The sequence below is a fragment of the Artemia sp. Qi Xiang Cuo genome, unplaced genomic scaffold, assembly GCF_049724085.1.
Source record: "Artemia sp. Qi Xiang Cuo unplaced genomic scaffold, ASM4972408v1 HiC_scaffold_2954, whole genome shotgun sequence".
Classification (NCBI taxonomy): Eukaryota; Metazoa; Arthropoda; class Branchiopoda; order Anostraca; family Artemiidae; genus Artemia; species Artemia sp. Qi Xiang Cuo.
This window is the reverse complement of record NW_028300808.1, coordinates 1931920-1957537: the sequence shown is the minus strand read 5'-3', so window position 1 is coordinate 1957537 and position 25618 is coordinate 1931920. Positions and strand designations below refer to the sequence as shown.

The following is a 25618-nucleotide window of genomic DNA, read 5'->3' as shown; positions in this document are numbered from 1 at the left end:
TTAATTTTTTGTTCTTGCTATCTCTTAATTTCTAATAACTGCTAAGAATCTTGATATGTGCTATAAAAAACACTTCATTCTAAACAAATTGTAGGTACAACAGGATTTATAGGCCCTTAATTTTGATATCTGACTATCTCATAATGGCTACGAACTGCTAAGAATCTCGATATCTGCTATAAAAAACACTACAATCTAAACAAATAGTAGGTCCAAAAAGATTTATAGGCCCTTAATATAGGTATCTGACTATCTCGTAATGGCTACGAACTGCTAAGAATCTTGATACCTGCTATAAAAAACACTTCATTCTAAACAAATTGTAGGTACAAAAAGATTTATAGGCCCTTAATTTAGGGGTCCGGCTATCTCATAATAACTAAGAACTGCTAAGAATCTTGATATGTGCTATTAAAAACACTTCATTCTAAACAAATTGTAGGTACAAAAAGATTTATAGGCCTTTAATTTAGGTGTTTGACTATCTCGTAATGGCTACGAACTGCTAAAAATCTTGATATCTGCTATAAAAAACACTTAATTCTAAACAAATTGTAGGTACAAAAAGATTTATAGTCCCTTAATTTAGGTATCTGACAATCTCGTAATTGCTATGAACTGCAAAGAATCTTGATATTTGCTATAAAAAACACTTCATTCTAAACAAATTAGAACTACAAAAAGATTTATTGTACCTTAATTTAGGTGTTTGTATATATTGTAACTGCTACGAACTGCTAAAAATCTTTATATCTGCTATAAAAAACACTTAATTCTAAAAGATTAGATGTACAAAAAAGAGTTATAGGCCCTTAATTTTGTGTTCTGGCTATCTCATAATACCTAAAAACTGCTAAGAATCTTGATATGTGCTATAAAAAACACTTCATTCTAACAAATTGTAGGTACAAAAAGATTTATAGTCCCTTCATTTTGATGTCTGACTCTCTTGTCATGGCTAATAACTGCTAAGAATTTCTATATCTGCTATAAAAAACACTTCATTCTAAACAAATTGTAGGTACAAAAAGATTTATAGGCCCTTAATTTAGATATTTCAAAATTATTTAAACACTTTATACATTCCGGTGTACAGTCTATATGAAGGTTATTTAATACTGATCGGACATTCTCCTGACTTTTCAACATTTTCCCAGCACAGTAATCACAGACAAAGAATGAATCTATGACATCCTCTTTCCAACCTGTACATTGAATTAGTTGTTCTCTGTCATCTTTGGGTATGTCCTGTTGTAGGTGTTCTAAAATCGTGGCCATCATTACATCAAAACCTTCCTTATTTGAAAGGGATCTTAGACTCTTCAATTGGTATTTTGTCTTTATCTGCTCACAACTGTCACAATGCATTGTGGGGTACCGTATACATCTCTGATGTTAGCTACCTTATCAAGGCTCTCACCAAATAATTTTATTATTGTATTTTCATCCACAGAAACTCTAATATTGCTATCACCGTAAATGAAGTCTTGACTATTATTACGACAGAGTCTACTTGACACTTCTTCTATGTAATGACTTAGTTCCTTGTGCGAGCCCTCGACTTTTAGTAGATTAATATGTTGTATAATCTTACATTTTGATACTGCCTTATATACGCTATTAATGAAACAGTTCAAGACAGGAAAATGTGGAGCTAGTGCCCTTAGAGAACGCAAATAGCTCTGACATCCCTCATTTGGGCTACAGTATAACGAATGCCTATGCTTTCTTGTGTCCCTGTAATTGATTTCACAATAATCCAAGCCGCCAAGGTAGAAATTAACCGCTTTGTCAGTTGAAAATTTTAAGGCTATATTATTTTCAAGGATATCAAAAAGAATTTGACATAATTCAATATCCGTCGGATAGAGCTTGCAGATATCAGGGTGACATTGCCAAGTAACCTGCTGCCCAATTTTTGGTTTTGAATGTATACTCAGATTGTTATAGGTGACTTCAGCCATCATAATTTCCTTGTCAGATCTAGTTTTAGAGCATTTTTCAATAGTTGTCTCGTACTTTTCAGGACAGTTTGTTCTACTACACAGAGAATTTTTTGCCAAATATTCAGTAGAACTAAAAGGACTGTTTAAAACACAGTTAGAAATGCTTTTTTCTTGAGTCGGTGTTCCAGGAATTTGTTCTAAATCATTAGTCTTACAAACACATTTACTAATAACCCTAACAGGCTCGTTTTCGCCATAATTGAAAAACATTGCTTTTCCTTCGCTGTTGATAGGTATGCTTGTATATATATTTTTATTGCTGCTACATAAACTGCAATTGCTCCTTCCAAAATTAATATACGAATTTTCTAAGAAGTACGCCTCCGTATATTCACTGTGTTGTCGAACATTTTCCATTGCATCTATAAACTGTTCCGCAGTTGCCAATCCATACCTTGGAAGCTTTTCGTTAAACTGACAACATTTCTTTTGGATATTGCTATGAAGCTTTGCCAAAGCATTTCTAGCCGTCTTTTCAACAGCATCCGCTCTTTCAAAGAGAATTTTAATCTGTAATTTTGAATACTTTTCGTGATCCCGATAGAACATGCGTAAAATGTTTCTCAATTTACAAAGATCAGCCTGCATTTTTGCCATCTTCTTGTATTTCTGAATGTAATTTTTCCCTTTGTCCTTATGTGTTCTTCGGTACAACCTCGCAGAGAATTTAATTTTTTCATTATAGCTATTGTCACCCCAGTATCTACCCATTATTCTGGTAGCAACTTTTTTCTTATGTTTGTTTCGGTAATCTATATCGTTATCATACCGTTCCCTGCTCTTTTGTTTGGCTGTCTCAATTTTCCCTTCTCGATACCCCTGATCCGTAAGATACCTCTGTTTTGCTCTGTCATATTTCATTTTCTTAAATCCTGGATCACAAGACATCTTAGTAGCAATCCTTACGCGTGCTCGAGCTTTATTGCGTTCGGTGGCATTTTTATCTCTTTTAAATAAACTTTTCTGATATTTCAGGATGTTAGCTTTATTTTTTGTGTAGTAAAGTTTCTTATTAGTAGAAATTTGGATTGCTCTGTTTTGATATTGTTTTTGGTTATTCTTTCTTTTTTTCCACTCGCGTGAGACCATATTTTTTCAAGGTTTAAAATTATTAAGTACACAATACCCCGTGTCGAGTATCTAAAACCTAGCATAAAAAAAACTAATTTTTAAATTTTCAGGTATTTATTTTGTTTGAATTACAAAATTAGTATTATTGGTTAGACACCATAAATATTTTTGCAGTTTACATAATAAGTTTGGCGATTCTGGACTGAAAACTAAAATAATTGCAATTATAAGACAATAATATAGAGATACGTACATTACGGGTTACAAACCAAAAAAAGTTTGGTTCCAGGATACAATAATAACTTTGAACTGAGATGAAAAAAAATTTTCTTCCAGGAGACAAAAAGTAAAACTAATTATAAAATTTTCATGTATTTTTGTTGTTTAAATTAAGAACTTACTATTACTGATTAGGTATCATAAATATTTTTGCAGTTTACATAATAATTTTAGCGATTAGGCCAAAACAGAAAATTTTGGTTCCAGGAGTTTCGGTTACTATTGAGACAAGTAGCTATTATTACTAAAGAGTTTATTACCATGAACTGTTTGATTGCTTCAAAATTCAAATATCTTTGAAAAGACTGCAGTAAGAAAATACATCAAAAATGTAATTTTTTGACAAAATTGATTCTACTTTAAAAAGTATTTTATTTTTAATTACAAAAAGTGACTAGATGTTGCAATTGCCTTTAAAATGAGCTATTATACAGCTCTCTATGATTTTCCAGTGCCCAGCTAGCTGAGCAGGAAAAAAAGCGGAAAGAAAAAAATATCCCGTTTGTGGAGAATAACGTGGTAAAAGTCAATTTGCTTGATTTTCAAGCCAATATATTTTCTTTGTTATTCAAGCCAAAGGGTGGTAAGTTTCCTTTATAGAGGATTCAGACAAGGCGGTTCTAATGGTGTACTTTTTGTTTTGATCTGACTCTTTTTTTAGGAGTTGGGGGGTTCTATATTTCTTAACATTGGAGGTGATCGTCTCTTACTAGGTTGCTAGCTACCGCTGCAACCCGGATAAAACGACGTAATGATTTTATTTCATGACGTCATGGCGCAATGGAATTATTTCATGACGTCTTCAGAAACCACAATATAATGTCGTGTTTTTCTATTCACGTCATAGCTCTAATATAAAACTATGAAGATATTCATTATTTATCTAGTAGGTTTTCAGACAATGTAGTTCTAATGATGTACTTTTGTTTTGATCTGACTCTATTTTTATGAGTTTTGGGTTTTTTTATTTCTTAGCATTGGACTGATCGTCTCTTACTAGGCTGCTAGCTACTGCTGCAACCCAGATTCACATATATATATTTTTTATGAAAGGCAGCCTGGCCGAGTGGTCCAAGGCACTGGTGTTAGCCACCAGTCTCTTCGGAGGCGTGGGTTCAAATCTTATCGCTGGTATAATGTTTGAAATACTGTAGTGTGAAAAGACATCAAAAATGCAGTTTTTGGTGAAAAAATTTATTCTCTTTTAGAAATAATTTATTTTAGTTACTATAGATTTTTAACCCAATTAATTTTCTTTAAAATGAGCCATTGAACAAGTCTCTACGATGTTCCAGTGCCAAGCTATCTCTGGAAAAGAAGAAAAAAGAAAAAAGAAAAAAATATCCCGTTTAGGCAGAATGTTGTAATAGCTGCCACTTTTCTTGATTTTCAAGCCAATATATTTCCCTTGCTGATTCAAGCCAAGGGACAGAAAGTTTCCTATACAGGGGTTTCGGACAATGCGGTTCTAATGGTGTACTTTTGAATTTGATCTGACTCCTCTGTTAGGAACTATGGGTTTTTATATTTCTTAACATTGGAAGTGATCGTCTCTTGCTAGGTTGCTAGCTACCGCTGCAACCCGGATATACCATGAACTGTTTGATTGCTTCAAAATTCAAATATCTTTGAAAAGACTGCAGTATTAAAATACATCAAAAATGCAATTTTTTTGACAAAATTGATTCTACTTTAAAAAGTATTTTATTTTTGATTACAAAAGGCACTAGATGTTGCAATTTCCTTTAAAATGAACTATTATACAGCTCTCTATGATTTTCCAGTGCCCAGCTAGCTGAGGAGGAAAATCAAGTGGAAAGAAAAAAATATCCCGTTTGTGGAGAATAACGTGTTAAAAGTCAATTATCTTGATTTTCAAGCCAATATATTTTCTTTGTTATTCAAGCCAAAGGGCGGTAAGTTTCCTTTATAGAGGTTTCGGACAAGGCGGTTCTAATGGGGTGCTTTTTGTTTTGATCTGACCTTTTTTTAGGAGTTGGGGGGTTTTATATTTCTTAACATTGGAGGTGATCGTCTCTTACTAGGTTGCTAGCTACCGCTGCAACCCGGAAAAAAAATATCCCGTTTAGGCAGAATGTTGTAGTAGCTGCCACTTTTCTTGATTTTCAAGCCAATATATTTCCCTTGCTGTTCAAGCCAAAGGGCGGTAAGTTTCCTTTCAAGGGTTTTTGGACAAGGCGGCTCTAATGGTGTACTTTTGAATTTGAATATGACTCCTTTTTTAGGAACTATGGGTTTTTACATTTCTTAACACTGGACGTGATCGTCTCTTACTAGGTTGCTAGCTACCGCAGCAACCCAGAAAAATGGTACGATGAAATAATAATATGCAAATAGTTCTTAAATCATGCTGTATTATAGTTCCATATGGTTTAGTGGATAGGATAGCTGGCTTTCATCTAGAAGGCCCGGGCTCGATTCCCGGTAGTGGAAAATTTTTAACTCTATAATCTTCGAACTTTAGAAGCTCTAAACCTTTTATATAATTTATAATGAACCACATCGATCCTTTATGTAATTTATGTAACGCTGATATACGATTATGTTTGGAAGACTGCAGTATGAAAAGACATCAAAAATGCAGTTTTTGGTGGAAAAATTTATCCTGTTTTAGAAATAATTTATTTTAGTTACTATAGATTTTTAACCCAATTGATTTCCTTTAAAGCGAGCCATTGAACAACTCTCTACGATGTTCCAGTGCCAAGCTATCTCTGGAAAAGAAGAAAAAAAGAAAAAAAGAAAAAAAAAGTTATCCCGTTTAGGCAGAATGTTGTAGTAGCCTCCACTTTTCTTGATTTTCAAGCCAATATATTTCCCTCGCTGTTCAAGCCAAAGGGCGGTAAGTTTCCTTTCAAGGGGTTTCGGACAAGGCGGTTCTAATGGTGTACTTTTAAATTTGATCTGACTCCTTTTTAGGAAACTATGGGTTTTTACATTTATTAACATTGGACGTGATCGTCTCTTACTAGGTTGCTAGCTACCGCTGCAACCCGGATGTATGCAATGTTGTGTAATTCCAATGATGATCTTTTAATGAAAATCTTTACTGCAATTACAAACAGGAAAAAGCCGACGGCTTTTTCTTCTTATAAATAGTAAGAGACGAACCTCAAGTAACTACCCCTGGAACCACCATCTATCAGTTACTATGGATAAGAGATCGTTCTTTACTGTAAATTCTTAAATCATACTTCTTTATGGTCCCATATGGTCTAGTGTCTAGGATAGTTAACTTTCACTTAACAGGCCCGGGTTCGATTCCCGGTGTGGGAAAATTTTTAACTCTTATAAATACTGTAATCTTAACTATAGTGAAGTTGCCTATGCAAGTTAGTATAGGGAAGAATTCGATCTTTATTATAAATATAATTATGACGTCACTCTATTCACGTCATAGCTCTAATATAAAACTATGATGACGTTCATTATTTATCTAGTAGGGTTTCAGACAAGGTATTTCTAATGATGTACTTTTGTTTTGATCTGACTCTATTTTTAGGAGTTTTGGGTTTTTATATTTCTTAGCATTGGACTGATCGTCTATTACTAGGTTGCTAGCTACTGCTGCAACCCAAATTCACATATATATTTATTTATGAGAGGCAGCCTGGCCGAGTGGTCCAAGGCACTGGTGTTAGCCACCAGTCTCTTCAGAGGCGTGGGTTCAATTCTTACCGCTGGTATACGATTATGTTTGAAAGACTGCAGTGTGAAAAGACATCAAAAATGCAGTTTTTGGTGGAAAAATTTATTCTCTTCTAGAAATAATTTATTTTAGTTACTATAGATTTTTAACCCAATTAATTTCCTTGAAAATGCGCTATTGAACAACCCTTTACGATGTTCCAGTGCCAAGCTATCTGTGGAAAAGAAAAAGAAAAAAAAGAAAAAAAGAAGAAAAATATCCCGTTTAGGCAGAATGTTGTAGTAGCTGCCACTTTTCTTGATTTTCAAGCCAATATATTTCCCTTGCTGTTCAAGCCAAGGGACAGAAATTTTACTATGCAGGGGTTTCGGACAAGGCGGTTCTAATGGTGGACTTTTTGTTTTGATCTGACTCTTTTTTTAAGAACTATGGGTTTTTATATTTCTTAACATTGGACGTGATCGTCTCTTACTAGGTTGCTAGCTACCGCTGCAACCCGGAAAACCACTCTCATCCAGAGGGGTACTGTCAACTTACCAGTTCTTATCAAACTACCCTCATTTCGTCTACTATCATGAACGAAAACTGAGCCGTATGACACCTAGACGTTTCCAGAGCCTGACGTCATCACCGTCATCATCATTTTCATTGCTGCTGTCGTCATTTCTGTCAGTGGGGATCAGTATTGTCCGTTCTTTTACTGAAATCCTTACTGTATTACAAACAGGAAAAAGCCTATGGCTTTTTCTTAATTCGATTTGAAAGAGACGACCTGGCAACAACCTACGATTATGACATCATCGATCGATCTTTAAAACGAAAATATAATCGTATTTTAGTATTATGGGCTGGAAGTTTGTTCTTTACTTTACATCTCTTACTAGGTTGCTAGCTACAACTGCAACTCGGAAATTTGTTCTTTATTGTAATATTGATGCAGATCGCTCTTACTATACAGTTCGTTTTTAGTATAGGCTAAAGCTCGTTCTTTATTATACTCAAAATTCAAATATCTTTGAAAAGACTGCAGTAAGAAAATACATCAAAAATGCAATTTTTTTGACAAAATTGATTCTACTTTAAAAAGTATTTTATTTTTAATTACAAAAGTGACTAGATGTTGCAATTGCCTTTAAAATGAGCTATTACACAGCTCTCTATGATTTTCTAGTGCCCAGCTAGCTGAGCAGGAAAAAAATGAGGAAAGAAAAAAATATCCTGTTTGTGGAGAATAACGAGGTAAAAGTCAATTTTCTTGATTTTCAAGCCAATATATTTTCTTTGTTATTCAAGCCAAAGGGCGGTAAGTTTCCTTTCTAGAGGATTCGGACAAGGCGGTTCTAATGGTGTATTTTTTGTTTTGATCTGAATCTTTTTTTAGGAGTTGGGGGGTTTTATATTTCTTAACATTGGAGGTGATCGTCTCTTACTAGGTTGCTAGTTACCGCTGCAACCCGGATGAAGTTCGTTCTTTACTGTACATCACTATCTCTGTTGTTTGTGTAGTACTGTTTTTTTTTTAAGTTATTAAGTTCAAATCAAAATTAAGTTGGCAAATTACGTCATTGCATCACTGATGGTTAGAGTCCGGTCTTAATTTTATCACATACTTTTAAAATTCTTTGTTATATGAGCATTTCTTGGTGTAGTGGTTGTTATTTAGGACTTTGAATCCTGTGATCTAGTTCAAATCTCGTTAGAGCCTTTTTATAACTTGGATAGAAATATTTACTGTCCGGGAAATTTGTGCTGCACTACCATTTACCAAGATAAGTATGTGCTTTACTTAATGTAAATAATTCAGCTTTAGTTAAATCATGATACCGATTATACTTACAGAATTCCCATCTACGGTATCTATCCTTTATGTAATATTACATTCACTTATTACGTCATATATGGTTATAACCTATATACGATTATAATGTCATTCGTCATGCTTGTACATGAAAATGCAGTTTTTTGTTAAAATTGATTCTATCAAAAACATTTCATATTTAATTACAAAAGGAACTAGATGTAGCAATTTCCTTTTAAATGAGCCATTATACAGCTCTATGATTTTCCAGTTCCCAGCTAGCTGAGGAGGGAAAAAACGGAAAAAAATATGGCGTATGTGGAGAATATCGTGATTAAAGTCAATTTTCTTGGTTTTTAAGCCAATATATTTTCCCTGTTATTCAAGCCAAGGGACGGTAAGTTTGCTATATAGAGGTAATGGACAAGGCGGTTCTAATAGTGTACTTCTTGTTTTGATATGAATCCTTTTTCATGAGTTATGGGTTACTTTAGTTTTTACTATGGGGCGTGATCGTCTCTTACTACGGTGCTAGCTACCTCTGCAACCCGGGTCATATTGTTAATTTTACAACTTTAATTAACGACTGTGTGGTGCAAGTGGCTATTACGATTGACGGTTAACAGAAAGGTTGGTGGTTCAAGGCCACCCGGGGCCGAGTTCTTTTAGTTTGTAATTCAGCTATCAATAATTATTTAATATGTTCAAGATATTTCTTATGAAACTTACATAGTCCCCTTTTATAATGAACTATCCTTTATGTTATACTCTAAAATTACAAACAGGAAAAAACCTATGGATTTTTCTTCCTTGGAATAGTAAGAGACGAACCTCAAAGACACAGGCAGCTAACTAGATCCAAAATATGCAATTATCTGTTCTTCCAATGATCGTCTCTCAATATATTATCATAAAGTACCTACCGCTGCAACCTAGATCTTCGCTAAATAATTTATCATTTACTTTGGGCAACAGTTCGTCCTTTAATATATCTTTTACTATGTTGCTAGCTACCTTGGAACCCAGAAATATTACATTTTCTTAGTATTAGACGTGATCCTCTCTTGCTATTTTGCTAGCTACCGCTGTGACCTGGATCTTAAGTGATAATATTTTAATATTTCAATTATTATGGGCTGGAGTTCGTTATTTACTATAATTCGTTTTTTTTATCTGATTCTAGTTTTAGGAGTTATGGACTATTTCATTTTTTACTATTTGGGTGTGATCATTTCTTACTAGGTTGCTAGCTACCGCTGCAACCCGGATCAATTTACTTTAAACTGAGCCATTAAACAACTCTACGATATTCCAGTGCGAAGCTATCTGAACTCATCCTCAGGGGTATGTTCTATCATATATGTATATCATCTACTGTTAGAATTCTCATCTATATGAACAATTTACGGCGCAAAGGTTAGCACTTAGGACTTTGAATCGTTCGAGCTGAGTTCGAATCTTGGAAGAACCTTCTTATAAGTTTTAGCGTACTAATACTACCATGTAGGTTTCTGCCGTAATTTCTTCTTTTCATATCTAAATATATTACTATGAGCTGGGGTCGTTATTTACTATAATTCTGACGCTTCTTATATAGTAATTATGACGTCACGGCGTAATGATTTTATTTCATGATGACGTCATAGCGCAATGATATTATTTCATGACGTCTTAAATATAATTTCGTGTTTTTCTATTCACGTCATAGCTCTAATATAAAACTATGACGACATTCATTATTTATCTAGTAGGGTTTCAGACAAGGTAATTCTAATGATGTACTTTTGTTTTGATTTGACTCTATTTTTATGAGTTTTGTTATATTTCTTATCATTGGACTGATCGTCTCTTACTAGATTGCTAGCTACTGCTGCAACCCAGATTCACATATATATTATTTATAAGAGGCAGCCTGGCCGAGTGGTCCAAGGCACTGGTGTTAGCCACCAGTCTCTTCGGAGGCGTGGGTTCAAATCTTACCGCTGGTATACGATTATGTTTGAAAGACTGCAGTGTGAAAAGACATCAAAAATGCCGTTTTTGGTGGAAAAATTTATTCTCTTTTAGAAATAATTTATTTTAGTTACAACAGGTTTTAACCCACTTAATTTCCTTTAAAATGAGCTATTGAACAACCCTCTACGATGTTCCAGTGCCAAGCTATCTGTTGAAAAGAAAAAAACAAAGAAAAAAATATCCCGTTTAGGCAGAATGTTGTAGTAGCTGCCACTTTTCTTGATTTTCAAGCCAATATATTTCCCTTGCTGTTCAAGCCAAGAGACAGAAAGTTTACTATACAGGGTTTTCGGACAAGGCGGTTCTAATGGTGTACTTTTGGTTTTGATCTGACACCTCTTTTAGGAGCTATGGGTTTTTATATTTCTTAACATTGGACATGATCGTCTCTTACTAGGTTGCTAGCTACCGCTGCAACCCGGATAAGAGACGAAACTCAAACAATCAAGTAGCTAACTAAGTCCAATGTATGGAATGGTTTGTTATTTCAGTGATCGTCTTTTAATATAAAAATATAAATACTGTAATCTTAACTATAGTGAAGTTGCGTATGCAAGTTAGTATAGGGAAGAGTTTGATCTTTATTATATATCAAAAATAAAATTTTTAATTGAAAAATTTATTCTCTCTTAGAAATATTTTTTTTAGTAACAAAAGATTTTTAACCCAATTAATTTCCTTTAAAATGAGCCATTGAACAACTCTCTACGATGTTCCAGTGCCAAGCTATCTGTGGAAAAGAAGAAAGAAAAAAGAAACAAAGAAAATAGAACAAAATATGCCGTTTAGGCAGAATGTTGTAGTAGCTGCCACTTTTCTTGATTTTCAAGCCAATATATTTCCCTCGCTGTTCAAGCCAAATAACAGAAAGTTTACTATACAGGGGTTTCGGACAAGGCGGTTCTAATAGTGTACTTTTTGTTTTGATCTTTAGAAGCTATGGGTTTTTATATTCCTTAACATTGGACGTGATCTTTTCTTACTAGGTTGCAAGCTACCGCTGCAATCTGGATAAATGTACATGCCTAGGCTATAGTTAAGTTATTTATGCACGATAGTATAGACCAGAGTTCGTCCCTTATTATAAAATTATTAAACCCTGATTACAAACAGGAAAAAGCCTAAGGCCTTTTCTTCTTATGAGTAGTAAGAGACGACTTTCAAAAAATCAGGCAGCTAACTAAGCCTAATGTATCCAATTGTTTGTTCTTCTAATGATCGTCTTTTAATATAACGTCTCTTAGTAGGTTGCGAGCTACCGCTGCAACCCATACTTTTTAATAACAAGCCGACATATTTTCTTTGTTGATTGAGCAAAGAGACTTCGGGTTACAGCTGCCACTGCAATCTGGATAGCTTGCAGCTACCCCTGGAACCACCATATATCAGTTACTATGGGCGAGAGATCGTTCTTTAATGTAAAAACTGATTACAAACAGGAAAAAGCCTACGGCTTTTCTTCTTTGAAATGGTAAGAGACGAACCTCAAACAATCAAGTAGCTTACTTATTCCAATGTATGCAATTGTTTGTTATACCAATGATCGTCTTTTAATGTAATTTCCTATACAGGGGTTTCGGACAAGGCGGTTCTAATGGTGTAATTTTTATTTTGATCAGACTCCTCTGTTAGGAACTATGAGTTTTTATATTTCTTAACATTGGACGTGATCGTCTCTTACTAGGTTGCTAGCTACCGCTGCAACCCGGATAACATCGTTCTATACTCAGGCAGTGCTAGCGCGCTGTCTATGATAATAAACTGATTACACACAGGAAAAAGCCTACGGCTTTTTCTTCTTTGAAATAGTAAGAGATGAGTCTCAAGCAATCAAGTAGCTAGCTAATTCCAATGTATGCAATTGTTTGTTATTCCAATGATCGTCTTTTATTGTAACTAGGTTTCAGCCATCTCTACAGCCATGATACTGATGGAAATTACATAATCCCTATTTATGTTATAGTTAACATGGGCAAGGTGTCGTTCTCTATTGTAATGCTTTGATCTAACCATTATCTAATCCAGAATGAGAGAATTTCCATCTTTGTCGTTCTTAAGTAGTAATTATGACGTCACGGCGTAATGATTTTATTGACGTCATGGCGCAATGATATTATTTCATGACGTCATCAGAAACAACAATATAATTTCGTGTTTTTCTATTCACGTCATAGCTCTAATATAAAACTATGATGACATTCATTATTTATCTAGTAGGGTTTCAGACAAGGTAATTCTAATGATGTACTTTTGTTTTGATCTGACTCTATTTTTAGGAGTTTTGTTATATTTCTTAGCAATGGACTGATCGTCTCTTACTAGGTTGCTAGCTACTGCTGCAACCCAAATTCACATATATATTTATTTATGAGAGGCAGCCTGGCCGAGTGGTCCAAGGCACTGGTGTTAGCCCCCAGTCTCTTCGGAGGCGTGGGTTCGAATTTTACCGCTGGTATACGATTATGTTTGAAAGACTGCAGTGTGAAAAGACATCGAAAATGCAGTTTTTGGTGGAAAAATTTATTCTCTTTTAGAAATAATTTATTTTAGTTACTACTGATTTTCAACCCAATTAATTTCCTTTAAAATGAGCTATTGAACAACCCTCTACGATGTTCCAGTGCCAAGCTATCTCTGGATACAAAAAAAAGAAAAGAGAAAAAAATATCCCGTTTGGGGAGAATAACGTGGTTAAAGTCAAATTTCTTGATTTTCAAGCCAATATATTTCCCTTGCTGTTCAAGCCAAGGGACAGAAAGTTTCCTATACAGGGGTTCCGGACAAGGCGGTTCTAATGGTGTACTTTTTGTTTTGATCTGACTCCTTTGTTAGGAACTATGGGTTTTTATATTTCTTAACATTGGACGTGATCGTCTCTTACTAGGTTGCTAGCTACCGCTGCAACCCGGATCTGCTTTAGTCATGTAATCGGTAATGTAATACGGTAATTTAGAGCCCAAATGGCCAATATATTGAACATCAATGTTTGCTTGATTAGCAATAAGTAACGCAGGAGAATAGTCATTTATATAACGCTCGTCATCTCTTTGAAGCAGATGATATATTCTTTTTCTTGGCTTTTTACGGTTTGTACCATGAGCCAAGCAGTCAAGGATGTCATATATTTCTGTTTGTTCCTTTGTAGGACGAGGAAAACCAAACTTTAAATACCTAACCCATCTCCCTCTTTTGCTCTTATATTTTCTTTGACTTTAAATAGTACAGTGGTGTACTTGATGGTATTTGACCAGTTTATGAAGAGTTGGACATGTTAATCTCTTGGGTATTTCACAAGTTATAATACTATTTATATACTGAATCACTTCAGACGCTGTTGATTTCCCAATAATAGGAGCATCTTCAATCCACAATACACAATGTACATGAGGCGCACCTCGTTTCTGATACTCGATACGCCAGAAATGATCCTTAATTTTACCAAACAAAGGATTTGCCTTTGAACAAATTAGCTAATTAAATATAGGTGTCCATTTTTTGTCAAAGTGCGTGGAAACTGAAACTGGATCTAGACACGTCAACTCTGCTGGCGTCATTTTTGACACAACAGGTAAATTTTTATGGACAGTCCGTAAATAGTCAATAAATTCAGGAGAGTACCACTCAGCATATGAAACTGTCAGAAAAAAAGTCAGTGGACCCAATTGCCCAACCATTGATTTTACTTTATAGGAAAGGGATTGAAAATACTGCTGAAATTCCCTGATTGTTGATTGAACAGAAAACAAAATCACTTCCATCTCTTTGCCTCACGGGAATGAAGCCTGTCTATAAATTGACGAGCATTTTGATTTGGTTTCACAGTCCGCAACATATGACAGACGCTATTACACATGTAAGAGAATTCTTGTAATTGGAAGCTGTGAAAAAGAAACTGTTTGTCAAGACGAAACTTAGTATGTCTGCTAAGAAGCCTTGATTTAAAATATTCTGCATTCCTAATCCGAAATGGTCTTGCCTTGTCACGCAAGCCATATTTGCCTTTCGGGAAAAGATTTGGAAACACTTTTAGATCAAGTTCTTCCTGAAATAAGTCTTCGCTCTCACCTTTTAGTTTCTTGATTTGAAATTGGTCAGTACCAAGATCTTTCCTCTGCTTAAAGTCTTCTATGAAGTCTTTTGGAACCGCTGAATTGAGAGGCTGGACAGAGAAATGTTCAACCAATGTAGATTTTGCGCTTTCTGTCAGTTTCTGAAGGATTGCAGCTTCCGGTATTTCAGGTAGATTATCAACACCAACCGCTTTTTCAGCAAGACGTGCTTCAAGTATTTTATTTAAGTCTTATAGGGTATATGCACGGATTGTTTTATAGAGACTGTTGTTCTCTCTTAACCACAACAGTGCTTCATTGAATTTTCTCAGGTCTATTAGTGCAATCCAAACATTCTTTTTTTAAGTAGGCTGACCATTAACAATGACTACAAAACTATCAATGTTAAGAAGTTTTTCAGGCTGAATATCTGCATTTGCTTGCACATCAGCAGGTAGATATACTATTCTCCCCTTAAGAGCGTCAACAAGCTCTGTTCTAGGTCTCTTCAATGCAGTTACTTGCCATAATCTGGCGATCGTAAGACAAGGCATTACAAAACGAATCATTGCCATTTCAAAATTATTTAAACACTTTATACATTCCGGTGTACAGTCTATAAGAAGGTTATTTAATACTGATCGGATATTCTCCTGATAAATAGATAATACTGATCGGATATTCTTTTCAACATTTTCCCAGCACAGTAATCGCAGACAGAGAATGAATCTATGACATCCTCGTTCCAACCTGTACAATGAATTAGCTGTTCTCTGTCATCTTTGGGTATGTCCTGTTGTAGGTGTTCTAAAATCGTGGCCATCATTACATCAAAACCTTTCTTATTTGAAAGGAATCTTAAACTCTTCAATTGGTATTTTGTCTTTATCTGGTCGCAACTGTCACAATGCATTGTGGGGTATACATCCCTGATGTTAGCTACCTTATCAAGGCTCTCACCAAATAATTTTATTATTGTATTTTCATCCACAGAAACTCTAATATTGCTATCACCGCAGATGAAGTCTTAACTATTATTACGACAGAGTCTACTTGACACTTCTTCTATATAATGACTTAGTTCCTTGTACGAGCCCTCGACATTTAGTAGATTAATATGTTGTATAATCTTAGATTTTGATACTGCCTTATATACACTATTAATGAAACAGGTCAAGACAGGAAAATGTGGAGCTAGTGCCCTTAGAGAAAGCAAATAGCTCTGACATCCCTCATTTGGGCTACAGTATAACGAATGCCCATGCTTTCTTGTGTCCCTCTAATTGATTTCACAATAATCCAAGCCGCCAAGGTAGAAATTAACCAATTTGTCAGTTGAAAATTTTAATGCTATATTATTTTCAAGGATATCAAAAAGAATTTGACATAATTCAATATCCGTCGGATAGAGCTTGCAGATATCAGGGTGACATTGCCAAGTAACCTGCTGCCCAATTTTTGGTTTTGAATGTTTACTCAGATTGTTATAGGTGACTTCAGCCATCATAATTTCCTTGTCAGATCTAGTTTCAGAGCATTTTTCAATAGTTGTCTCGTACTTTTCAGGACAGTTTGTTCTACTACACAGAGAATTTTTTGCCAAATATTCAGTAGAACTAAAAGAACTGTTTAAAACACAGTTAGAAATACTTTTTTCTTGAGTCGGTGTTCCAGAAATTTGTTCTAAATCATTAGTCTTACAAACAGATATACTAATAACCCTAACAAGCTCGTTTTCGCCATAATTGAAAAACATTGCTTTTCCTTCGCTGCTGATAGGTATGCTTGTATATATATTTTTATTGCTGCTACATAAACTGCAATTGCTCCTTCCAAAATTAATATACGAATTTTCTAAGAAGTACGCCTCTGTATATTCACTGTGTTGTCAAACATTTTCCATTGTATCTATAAACTGTTCCGCAGTTGCCAGTCCATACCTTGGAAGCTTTTCATTAAACTGACAACATTTCTTTTGGATATTACTAAGAAGCTTTGCCAAAGCATTTATAGCCGACTTTTCAACAGCATCCGCTCTTTCAAAGAGAATTTTAATCTGTAATTTTGAATACTTTTCGTGATCCCGATAAAACATGCGTAAAATGTTTCTCAATTTACAAAGAACAGCCTGCATTTTTGCCATCTTCTTGTACTTCTGAATGTAATTTTTCCCTTTGTCCTTATGCGTTCTTCGGTACAACCTCGCAGAGAATTTAATTTTTTCATTATAGCTTTTGTCATCCCAGTATCTACCCATTATTCCGGTAGCAACTGTTTTCTTATGTTTGTTTCGGTAATCTATATCGTTATCATACCGTTCATTACTCTTTTGTTTGGCTGTCTCAATTTTCGCATGTCTATAAACTACATCATTATAATAACGCTGTTTGTCACTATCAATTATTACTTCTCGATACGCCTGGTTGGTTGAATACCTTTGCTTTTTTCTTTTCACGATGCTATCTCTGTTTTTTTGGTAGTACTGTTTTTTTAACTTGCTTGTAGCTTGCTTGATTGAAACCATTATTTAACCATTAGTTGAATGTTTTTATGTCACGTATCAAGTATCAAGAACCTAACAAAAAATTAAACTAATTTTTAAATTTTCAGGTATTTTTCTAGTCTAAATTAAAAGATTAAAACTTTTGTTCAGACATCATAAATATTTTTGCAGTTTATAACTTTAGCGATTCTGAACTAAAAACGAAAATAAAATAAAAATTAATTTTTTCAATTTTTACGTCACGTCGCTAATCAAGTCATATAAGGTTATTAGTACACAATAGGTTTTAGATATTACGTCATGTCACTTATTACGTCATATATGGTTATTAGTAGATAATCGGTAAAATATTCGTTCTTTATTATAATTTAAAATGATCCATTGAACAACTCTCTACGATGTTCCCGTGCTAAGCTATCTATGGAATATAAAGTTGAAAATACAACCTTACCACGAACTGTTTGATTGCTTCAAAAACAAAAATCAAATGTCTTTGAAAAGACAGCAGTATGGAAAGACATCAAAAATACAGTTTTTAGTGGAAAAATTGATCCTGTTTTAATTTGTTTTAGTTACAAAACGTTTTTAACCCTATTAATTTCCTTTAAAATGAGCCATTGAAAAACTTTCTACGATGTTCCAGTGCAAAGCTATCTCTGGATAACAAGAAAGAAAAAAATATCCCGTTTAGGCAGAATGTTGTAGTAGCTGCCACTTTTCTTGATTTTCAAGCCAATATATTTCCCTTGCTGTTCAAGCCAAATGACAGAAAGATTTCTATACAGGGGTTTCGGACAAGGTGGTTCTAATGGTGTACTTTTTGTTTTGATCTGATTCCTTTTTTAGGAACTATGGGTTTTTACATTTCTTAACATTGGACGTGATCGTCTCTTACTAGGTTGCTAGCTACCGCTGCAACCCGGATTGCTAGCTAATGCTGCAACCCGGATTATGCGTTCTTCGGTACAACCTCGCAGAGAATTTAATTTTTTCATTATAGCTTTTGTCACCCCTGGTAGCAACTTTTTTCTTATATATTTTTTGGTAATCTTCATCATTGTGATAACGATCCTTGATCTTTTGTCTAGCCTGCTCAATTGTTGCTTCTCTATAAATTTTATCATTGTGATAACACTCCTTGATGTTTTGTTTGGCTGTCTCAACTTTTGCATGTCTATAATCTTCATCATTGTGATAACGCTCCTTGAACTTTTGTTTGGATGTTTCAATTTTCGCATATCTATGATCTTCATCATTGTGATAACACATCTTGCTGTTTTGTTTGATTACTTCTCCATACGCCTGGTCGGTTGAATACCTTTGCTTTTTTCTTTTCGAGATACTATCTCTGTTTTTTTTTTTGTACTGTTTTTTTAACTTGCGTGTAGCTTGCTTTGATCTAACCTTTATTTATTCATGAATTAGACCATTTAAAGTTTTGACGTTTCTTATATAGTAATTATGACGTCACGGCGTATGTTGTAGTAGCTGCCACTTTTCTTGATTTTCAAGCCAATATATTTCCCTTGCTGTTCAAGCCAAGGGACAGAAAGTTTCCTATATAGGGGTTTCGGACAAGGCGGTTCTAATAGTGTACTTTTTGTTTTGATCTGACTTTTTTTTTAGGAGTTATGGGTTTTTATATTTCTTAACATTGGACGTGATCTTCTCTTACGAGGTTGCTAGCTACCACTGCAACCCGGATTTAATGTAAAACAGGAAAAATCCCAAGGCTTTTTATTCATTGGACTAGTAAGAGACAACCAGGCTACAATCTATGACTATGACATCATTAGTAAATCCTTAGAAAGACTATATCCGGGTTGCAGTGGTAGCTAGCAACATAGTAAGAGACGATAATTAACTAGACCCATTCTTCATATTATGAAGTCTAATGGTTATAGTCTAATAATGGGATATTCTAATGGTTTGCTTTTGTAGTTCAATTACTATAGGTTATAGTTCGTTCTTTACTATAATTTTTTAGGAGCTATGGGTTTTTATATTTCTTAGCATTGGACGTGATCGTCTCTTACTATGTTGCTAGCTACCGCTGCAACCCGGATGACTGAAGAAGAAAAAAAACACATTGTGCCCACATCGTTCTTTACTCAGGCAGTGCTAGCGCGCTGCTTATGATAAAAAACTGATTACACACAGGAAAAAGCCTACGGCTTTTTCTTCTTTGAAATAGTAAGAGACGAGTCTCAAACATTCAAGTAGCTAGCTAATTCCAATGTATGCAATTGTTTGTTATTCCAATGATCGTCTTTTAATGTAACTAGGTTTCAGACATCTCTACAGCCATGATACTAATGGAAAAAACATAATCCCTATTTATGTTTCAGTTAACATGGGCTAGATGTCGTTCTTTATTGTAATTATTGTCCGAGAAATATAAGAATTTCCAAAAGGTATCTTTCAAAACCTAAGAAAGGGGGTATTTTTTTTCTCAATTGCCCCCTCCCCACTGAAAAACACCCTAAATGACCCTCCCATTTGCCTTTTCTACCTGGGTCGCGTTAGATTTCTTTCTCCCTTACCTATATCTGGCACCGTCTACTAAAGGTTCACCTGTTATTGCGTGATTTTATTGGTTTTGGGTTGTGTAGGTCATCACACATTGAATACCAAATATCTTTCATCCTGTAAGGAGTGCCTAATATCTAAGGGCAATGCTATAACTATGAGCTATTTTGAAGCAGACGAATGCGCGGTTTACTTAAAACATCAGGAAAAAACGCTCTATTTTCCAAATACATTAAAAAGTAAAAAAACAGTTTTGGTTGGCGACCCTTGAATATTGAAATTTCTTGAGACTAAAATGAAAGTCTGCTGTGGTCATGACATCAAAAGTCACTCTTGAATACTTACAAAATGTGCCATGACAGCCACAGGCATTCATTTTTAGCCTTAAGAAATTGAAATTTTCCCGGGTAGCTGAAATTTTCTTTTTACTTTTCATTGCCTTTGGAAAAAAAGATATTTTTGAGGTTCTGAAAAAATGCTTTTATTTGACAGGAACTAAAATTATTATTGAAAGATAATGTCGTCTAAGAAATTATCTAGATGGAAAATCTTAGCAGACATTTAAGATGGAGAATTGCGCTCTCTAGCATTTTGAATTCAAAGGTTTAATTGTCACCTTCAGTGGTGTTTTCTCCCTTTTCTTAAAGTATGTAAACTTTCCTATTCAAAAATTTTGCGGGTAAACTTGGACTTAATGAATTTTACGCAAGTTCTGAATCAGGGTACTTACGATAAATAAAAGTTCAAATAGGGATAAAATCCTTTTAATAGACAGTGATGATGATAACAGTGATAGAATTTCACAAAAATACCAGATATTTCGGTCACATATACAGTGACCGTCGTCAGTAGTAAAAACCAGTTTTACTACTGATGACGGTCACTGTATATGTGACCGAAATATCTGGTATTTTTGTGAATTTTTATCACTGTTATCATCATCACTGTCTATTAAAAGGATTTTACCCCTATTTGAACTTTTATTTATCGTCATGGAAAGGCAGTGTGGTCTCCGAAATTATCTACAGGGTACTTACGTATTATACCGACCACACTGTTGTTCTTGATCTGTTTAAAACCGGTTTCTCTGTGTCAGCTCGGAGATAATTAGCTTAAATTTCATTATGATTGACCCAACTTAACTTCTTGAGCGTGGTCAGTATAATACGTAAGTACCCGAATGAGCATAAACAGCGATTCCTATGTTGTACAGGTTAAAATCAAATTTTCAATTTTAGAATTTCGTTTTCTCTTTACTTTCCCTTCATTACAGTGAGCAATTTGATACTACTTTAAATACCCTGATTGGCTAGCTGAAGTTTCTTATCTTTTCCCTTAGCCCTTTTTCATGGAATGGCAATATTCTATCCCATAAAAGGGCTTTGGCTTCAGCTTTAGTGAAACGTTATTGGCTAACGCATTTGAGAACTATTGTCCAAAGGAAATGTAAAATAGAATGATAAATGCCTGGAAGAAACAAGGAGTGGGTATTTAACTAAGGTTTGAAAACCGTTTTTTTCATAAAAAACTCAAAAATCCCAATTTATTCATTTTTATTCTTTTGTATACTTTTGGCGTTTTAAGGATAGGGAATTTTTTTATGGATGCCGTTGGTCAGCCGTATTTATTTTGCCAATTTTTTATTTAAAATTTTCATACCTATGCAGCTAAATAACTAAAGTTAGTAAATGGATTTATGCAAGGTTATTTGTTTATTTCTTTCCAAAATGCAAAAGCAGGTATATTTTTGAACGATTGGTAGTTTTACCCCTTTCCTGGTCTTTTTATTGGTCTCCTAGAAGTTGGTTTCCTGGTAGGTCTTTTAGTCGTTGGTTTCTTGGTTGGCTTTTTGTTCCCTTTACCAGAAATGCTTGGGTACTTTGGAGTTCCGGTGCCACATCTTGAGCACCGACAAATCTTGTCTGAGCCACAGTAGCCTGTGGCACAATTTTGTACCTGGCATGAAACAACGCAAGCTGGTCTTCCAATACCACAGCTTATGGCTTCAGTTTCTTTGATATAGTGGTTGCAAAGGATAAACAAAGGCAGGATGAATACTATAGGCCTCATTTTCTGAAAAGAAAGAAGTTCAGTTTCAATTGACCAGATTACAAGGTCATGTTTCCCAAGAAATTTTACGTTAACTTTACACTAGAGAGTAAGAAAAGATACCACTGGGGCAGTTCAAAGGGTATCAATGCACCTGAAAATCGAAACTGTTCCTAATCACGCTACATATGAAATCGCCGAATGTGACTCGAAGAACTAAAATATATGTACAAAGTTATCAAGCTGATTTGGCTACTTACCATTTTAGAATGATCAGTAAGACATTTATTTCTAAGTCAGTTAAATAAACTCTGAACTCTGAACTTTAAGTTTAGGATTTTAAATGATCTTTGTTAAATAGTGTTTTTCTTTTTTTATTTAATGTCAGAAAAGATTTCTAGACTTAAAAAACTAGTCTATTTGTAAATAAAAAAAGAGCATTTCTAAATGAGAGTAAAGAGTGAAATGAAATTCCATTATAATCCAGTAAAACTCTAAATTTTGTATTTTTGAAGAAATAAGCTTGAAACCTCTACTGCAGAGTTCTCTGATAAGCGAAATTTAATACTGACATTTCCATAAAGATCAGTTTTCTTTTAAGGTGTTTTATCCCTTTTTCTAAAATGTTGCAACTTTTTTCGGGCTAATAGCTGTTGATGTGCAGCTAACTTATCATGAGAACAATCTTTTTACGTATATACCTTTATTATTTTTCTTATTAATTTTTAGTTCAGACTCATTGACAATGTAATCGGGATCTGTTTGACATGTTATATCACGCAGACGTCATTGCCACAGAATTGCTAAGGGGAGGCTGTTCAAAGCTTTTAGTCATGAATTTTAATTTGATTATCAGCCTTTTATTCGGAATATTTAACTGTTTTGCACAAACAATTGCAAAACTATGATTTTTTTTTACTCAGACAAACATAGGTGCCGGCAGGGGGGGGGGATACCCCCTGGAAATTTGGGACTATAAAGTAATTCTAAGGAAACCAAAGGAAAGAGAGCAGTATAGGGGAAAACCAGGGACAAAATGTGTGTTGCCCCATTGTTGGCTGCCTATCAATAGATGTTGACCCTTAATAAAGAAAATATAAGGTCTAATTGTATGACTGAGTAACCCTTTACTAGTTTTCCACAAACCTTTCTTTTATATGATTTGGTTGGAGCAACAAAAAAAAAATCAAATTCTTCATAGTAATGAATGGTGAATAAATAACGATCCTTGTCAATAACGAAAGTATAAGAGCCTAACTATTGAAAACATTCAATCAAAAATCAGCTTTTTATGGTGGTCCTAAATATTTGTTTGTTTATTAGTAATTAGTGCAGTTATTAGTACACAAGAAACTTCGTATATTTATAGAAAACAACTTAATATAGAGCAATTTCGGTAAAAATATGCCGTCAACTTTTGCTTACATTGCAAGAGACCCCATGAGCAAATATACGAAGCCGTCTATAATCAAAAATGTTTTCCCTGAACGGAATGCTGGGAATTTCTGTATTTTCTCCGTCAACGAATACGTTTTTTTTGTTTTATTATCATTTTTTTTTTTTTTTAAGTAGTGATTGCATTTATCTAGTTGTAACTTTGAAAAAAATTTAATTTTTTACAGTTACGAAACATAAAGGTGTCAAATATATTAGTTCTTGGAATTCAAAACTAAATTAAAAATATGGAATAAAACAAATTTATTTGATTTTCTTAATCTTAGTTTTAATGTTTTATTTTGAACAAACTACTTTGATAATGCTTTAATTTTTATAAACACTGAGTAGTGTAAAGGCATTATGTATTTTGGTGTTTGATAACCAAGTTCAAAACTGTCGATATTATTGAAAAATATCCGTCCTGAGATTCGGCATTGCTCAACAGAACTGAATGCTGGGACTTTGTATCTTAGTTTTAGTAAGTAGGCTATTGTTTTGTGTATTTTTTGTAATTACTTACTTCTTCTCATTTTTATATATTTTCACTTTAACTGAAATACTTTTTCCATTGTCTTTAGAAAAATGTTTGTCTCTCTATAACTTAAAAACCGTTCCCCAGGGGATGTAGGGGGTCATTTTATCTGCAAAGATTTTTTTTTTTTTTTTTTTTTTTTTTTTTGCTAAACCAGATATTATCCAGAAGGTTTAATATGACACAAGATAGGTCTGCATCATCGCTTCGTCTGACAGATAACTGTAGTACATGTAAACTTCCCGTTTTCTTGGCAGAGCGTTTGAAAATTGGATCTAAACTTTTTCACCGAGTATGTTTTAAATGTGCAAGATTTGCTGCACAACTTACCCCAGGGAATCAATATGAAACGGAAAACGGGGAACATTGTTGTGAAGTATGTCCCGATGAGGAGGGCTCTCTAACCTCTAGTATAACGAGTTTAAGCCCTAATATTTCTTCTCTTAAAATTTCAGAAATTCTTGATAGTGATGCATCTGTTGATAAAATTCAAGAAGAAAAACCGAAACGTATTGAAAGGTTCCCGTCTAGTGTACAAAGTTTGATATCACGCTTTGATACACAAGCTGCAAGGAGTGCGTTTTTCACTAACGAGCTTCGTTCCCGATTTGAAGAAATGCCACCGAATACTAAAGAAGAAAAAGAAGATGAAATCAATTCAGTTTCAGAAAAAGTTTTTGATACCATAAAAGAACATGATCAGCCCGTATCAAAAAACAGAATACCCGAATCTCAACTAAAGCTTGAAAGTACCACTGAAATCTCAATAATTCATCAAAAACTTTCCCCTTGTAATCCATTTGAGGAAGAAGAAGAACAACCAAGTAGTATATCAGGTGTATGTAGCTCTAACAAAGAGGATGATGGTGCAGAACCTAGTGTCATTGATAGTAGTGCCGTAGAGAAAGAAGACGTAGTTAGTAATTTAGAAATAGGTAACAAAAGTGATGTGGATAGCGTACATTCCGAAGATGATGATCTCAGCGCACAGGACATGCACAATGCAGATCCGCCATTTGTAGCAGAGGTAGGAGATGATGTTCAGACAGTGAGTGCTGATAAGGCTCCACTCGGTATGTCTGACTCTTTTTTTATTCATTTTCCACTGATGCTCATATTCGTCATGCTTTGAGATCAGTATATCTCACAAGAAATATGCTTATCCCCTGGTTCTATAATTTCACAAATTTTAGGCCAAATTTTTGGCCTAAATTGGCCTATAATTAGGCCAAATTTTTTTGCACTAATTTTTGTTTGTGTTTTGCAGTTAAACTACTCATGGTCATTGTAAATTTAAAGTTGTATATAAATATCGCCCCCTTTCTTGCATATAAAATGGCTCGTGTTTTATCCCTTTGTTTTTCTTTTTACATATTCCTTTAGTGCGTTTTTGTAGAGTAACGAAAGAGGTTAAAAATAAATTATTATTGTTCAATCTGCTAAATAATATTCTAAACTTTTGTTTGAAATATTTTTTGACCAGAGCAAGCTCTATACAAATAGATATCATTTACAACACCAAGACAATTTCTGTTTGTCCGACCGTCTCAGAGGCAGTGTCGTAAGGACACAGTTTAGTTTAGTGTTGCCAGCGCCGGACTGTTGTCCAGTGTAACCCTGCTCTCTATAGCCTAGCTGCCATTCCTAAATATCCCACGAAAAAAAAGCCTATTCTAATG

General features: G+C 34.4%; 1 pseudogene; it reads left to right on the top strand.

Moving 5' to 3' along the window:
• The window catches only part of LOC148938368 (uncharacterized), a 131537-nt pseudogene extending 106371 nt beyond the window's left edge, over positions 1–25166 (top strand).
• The last annotated feature ends 452 nt before the right edge of the window (positions 25167–25618 follow it).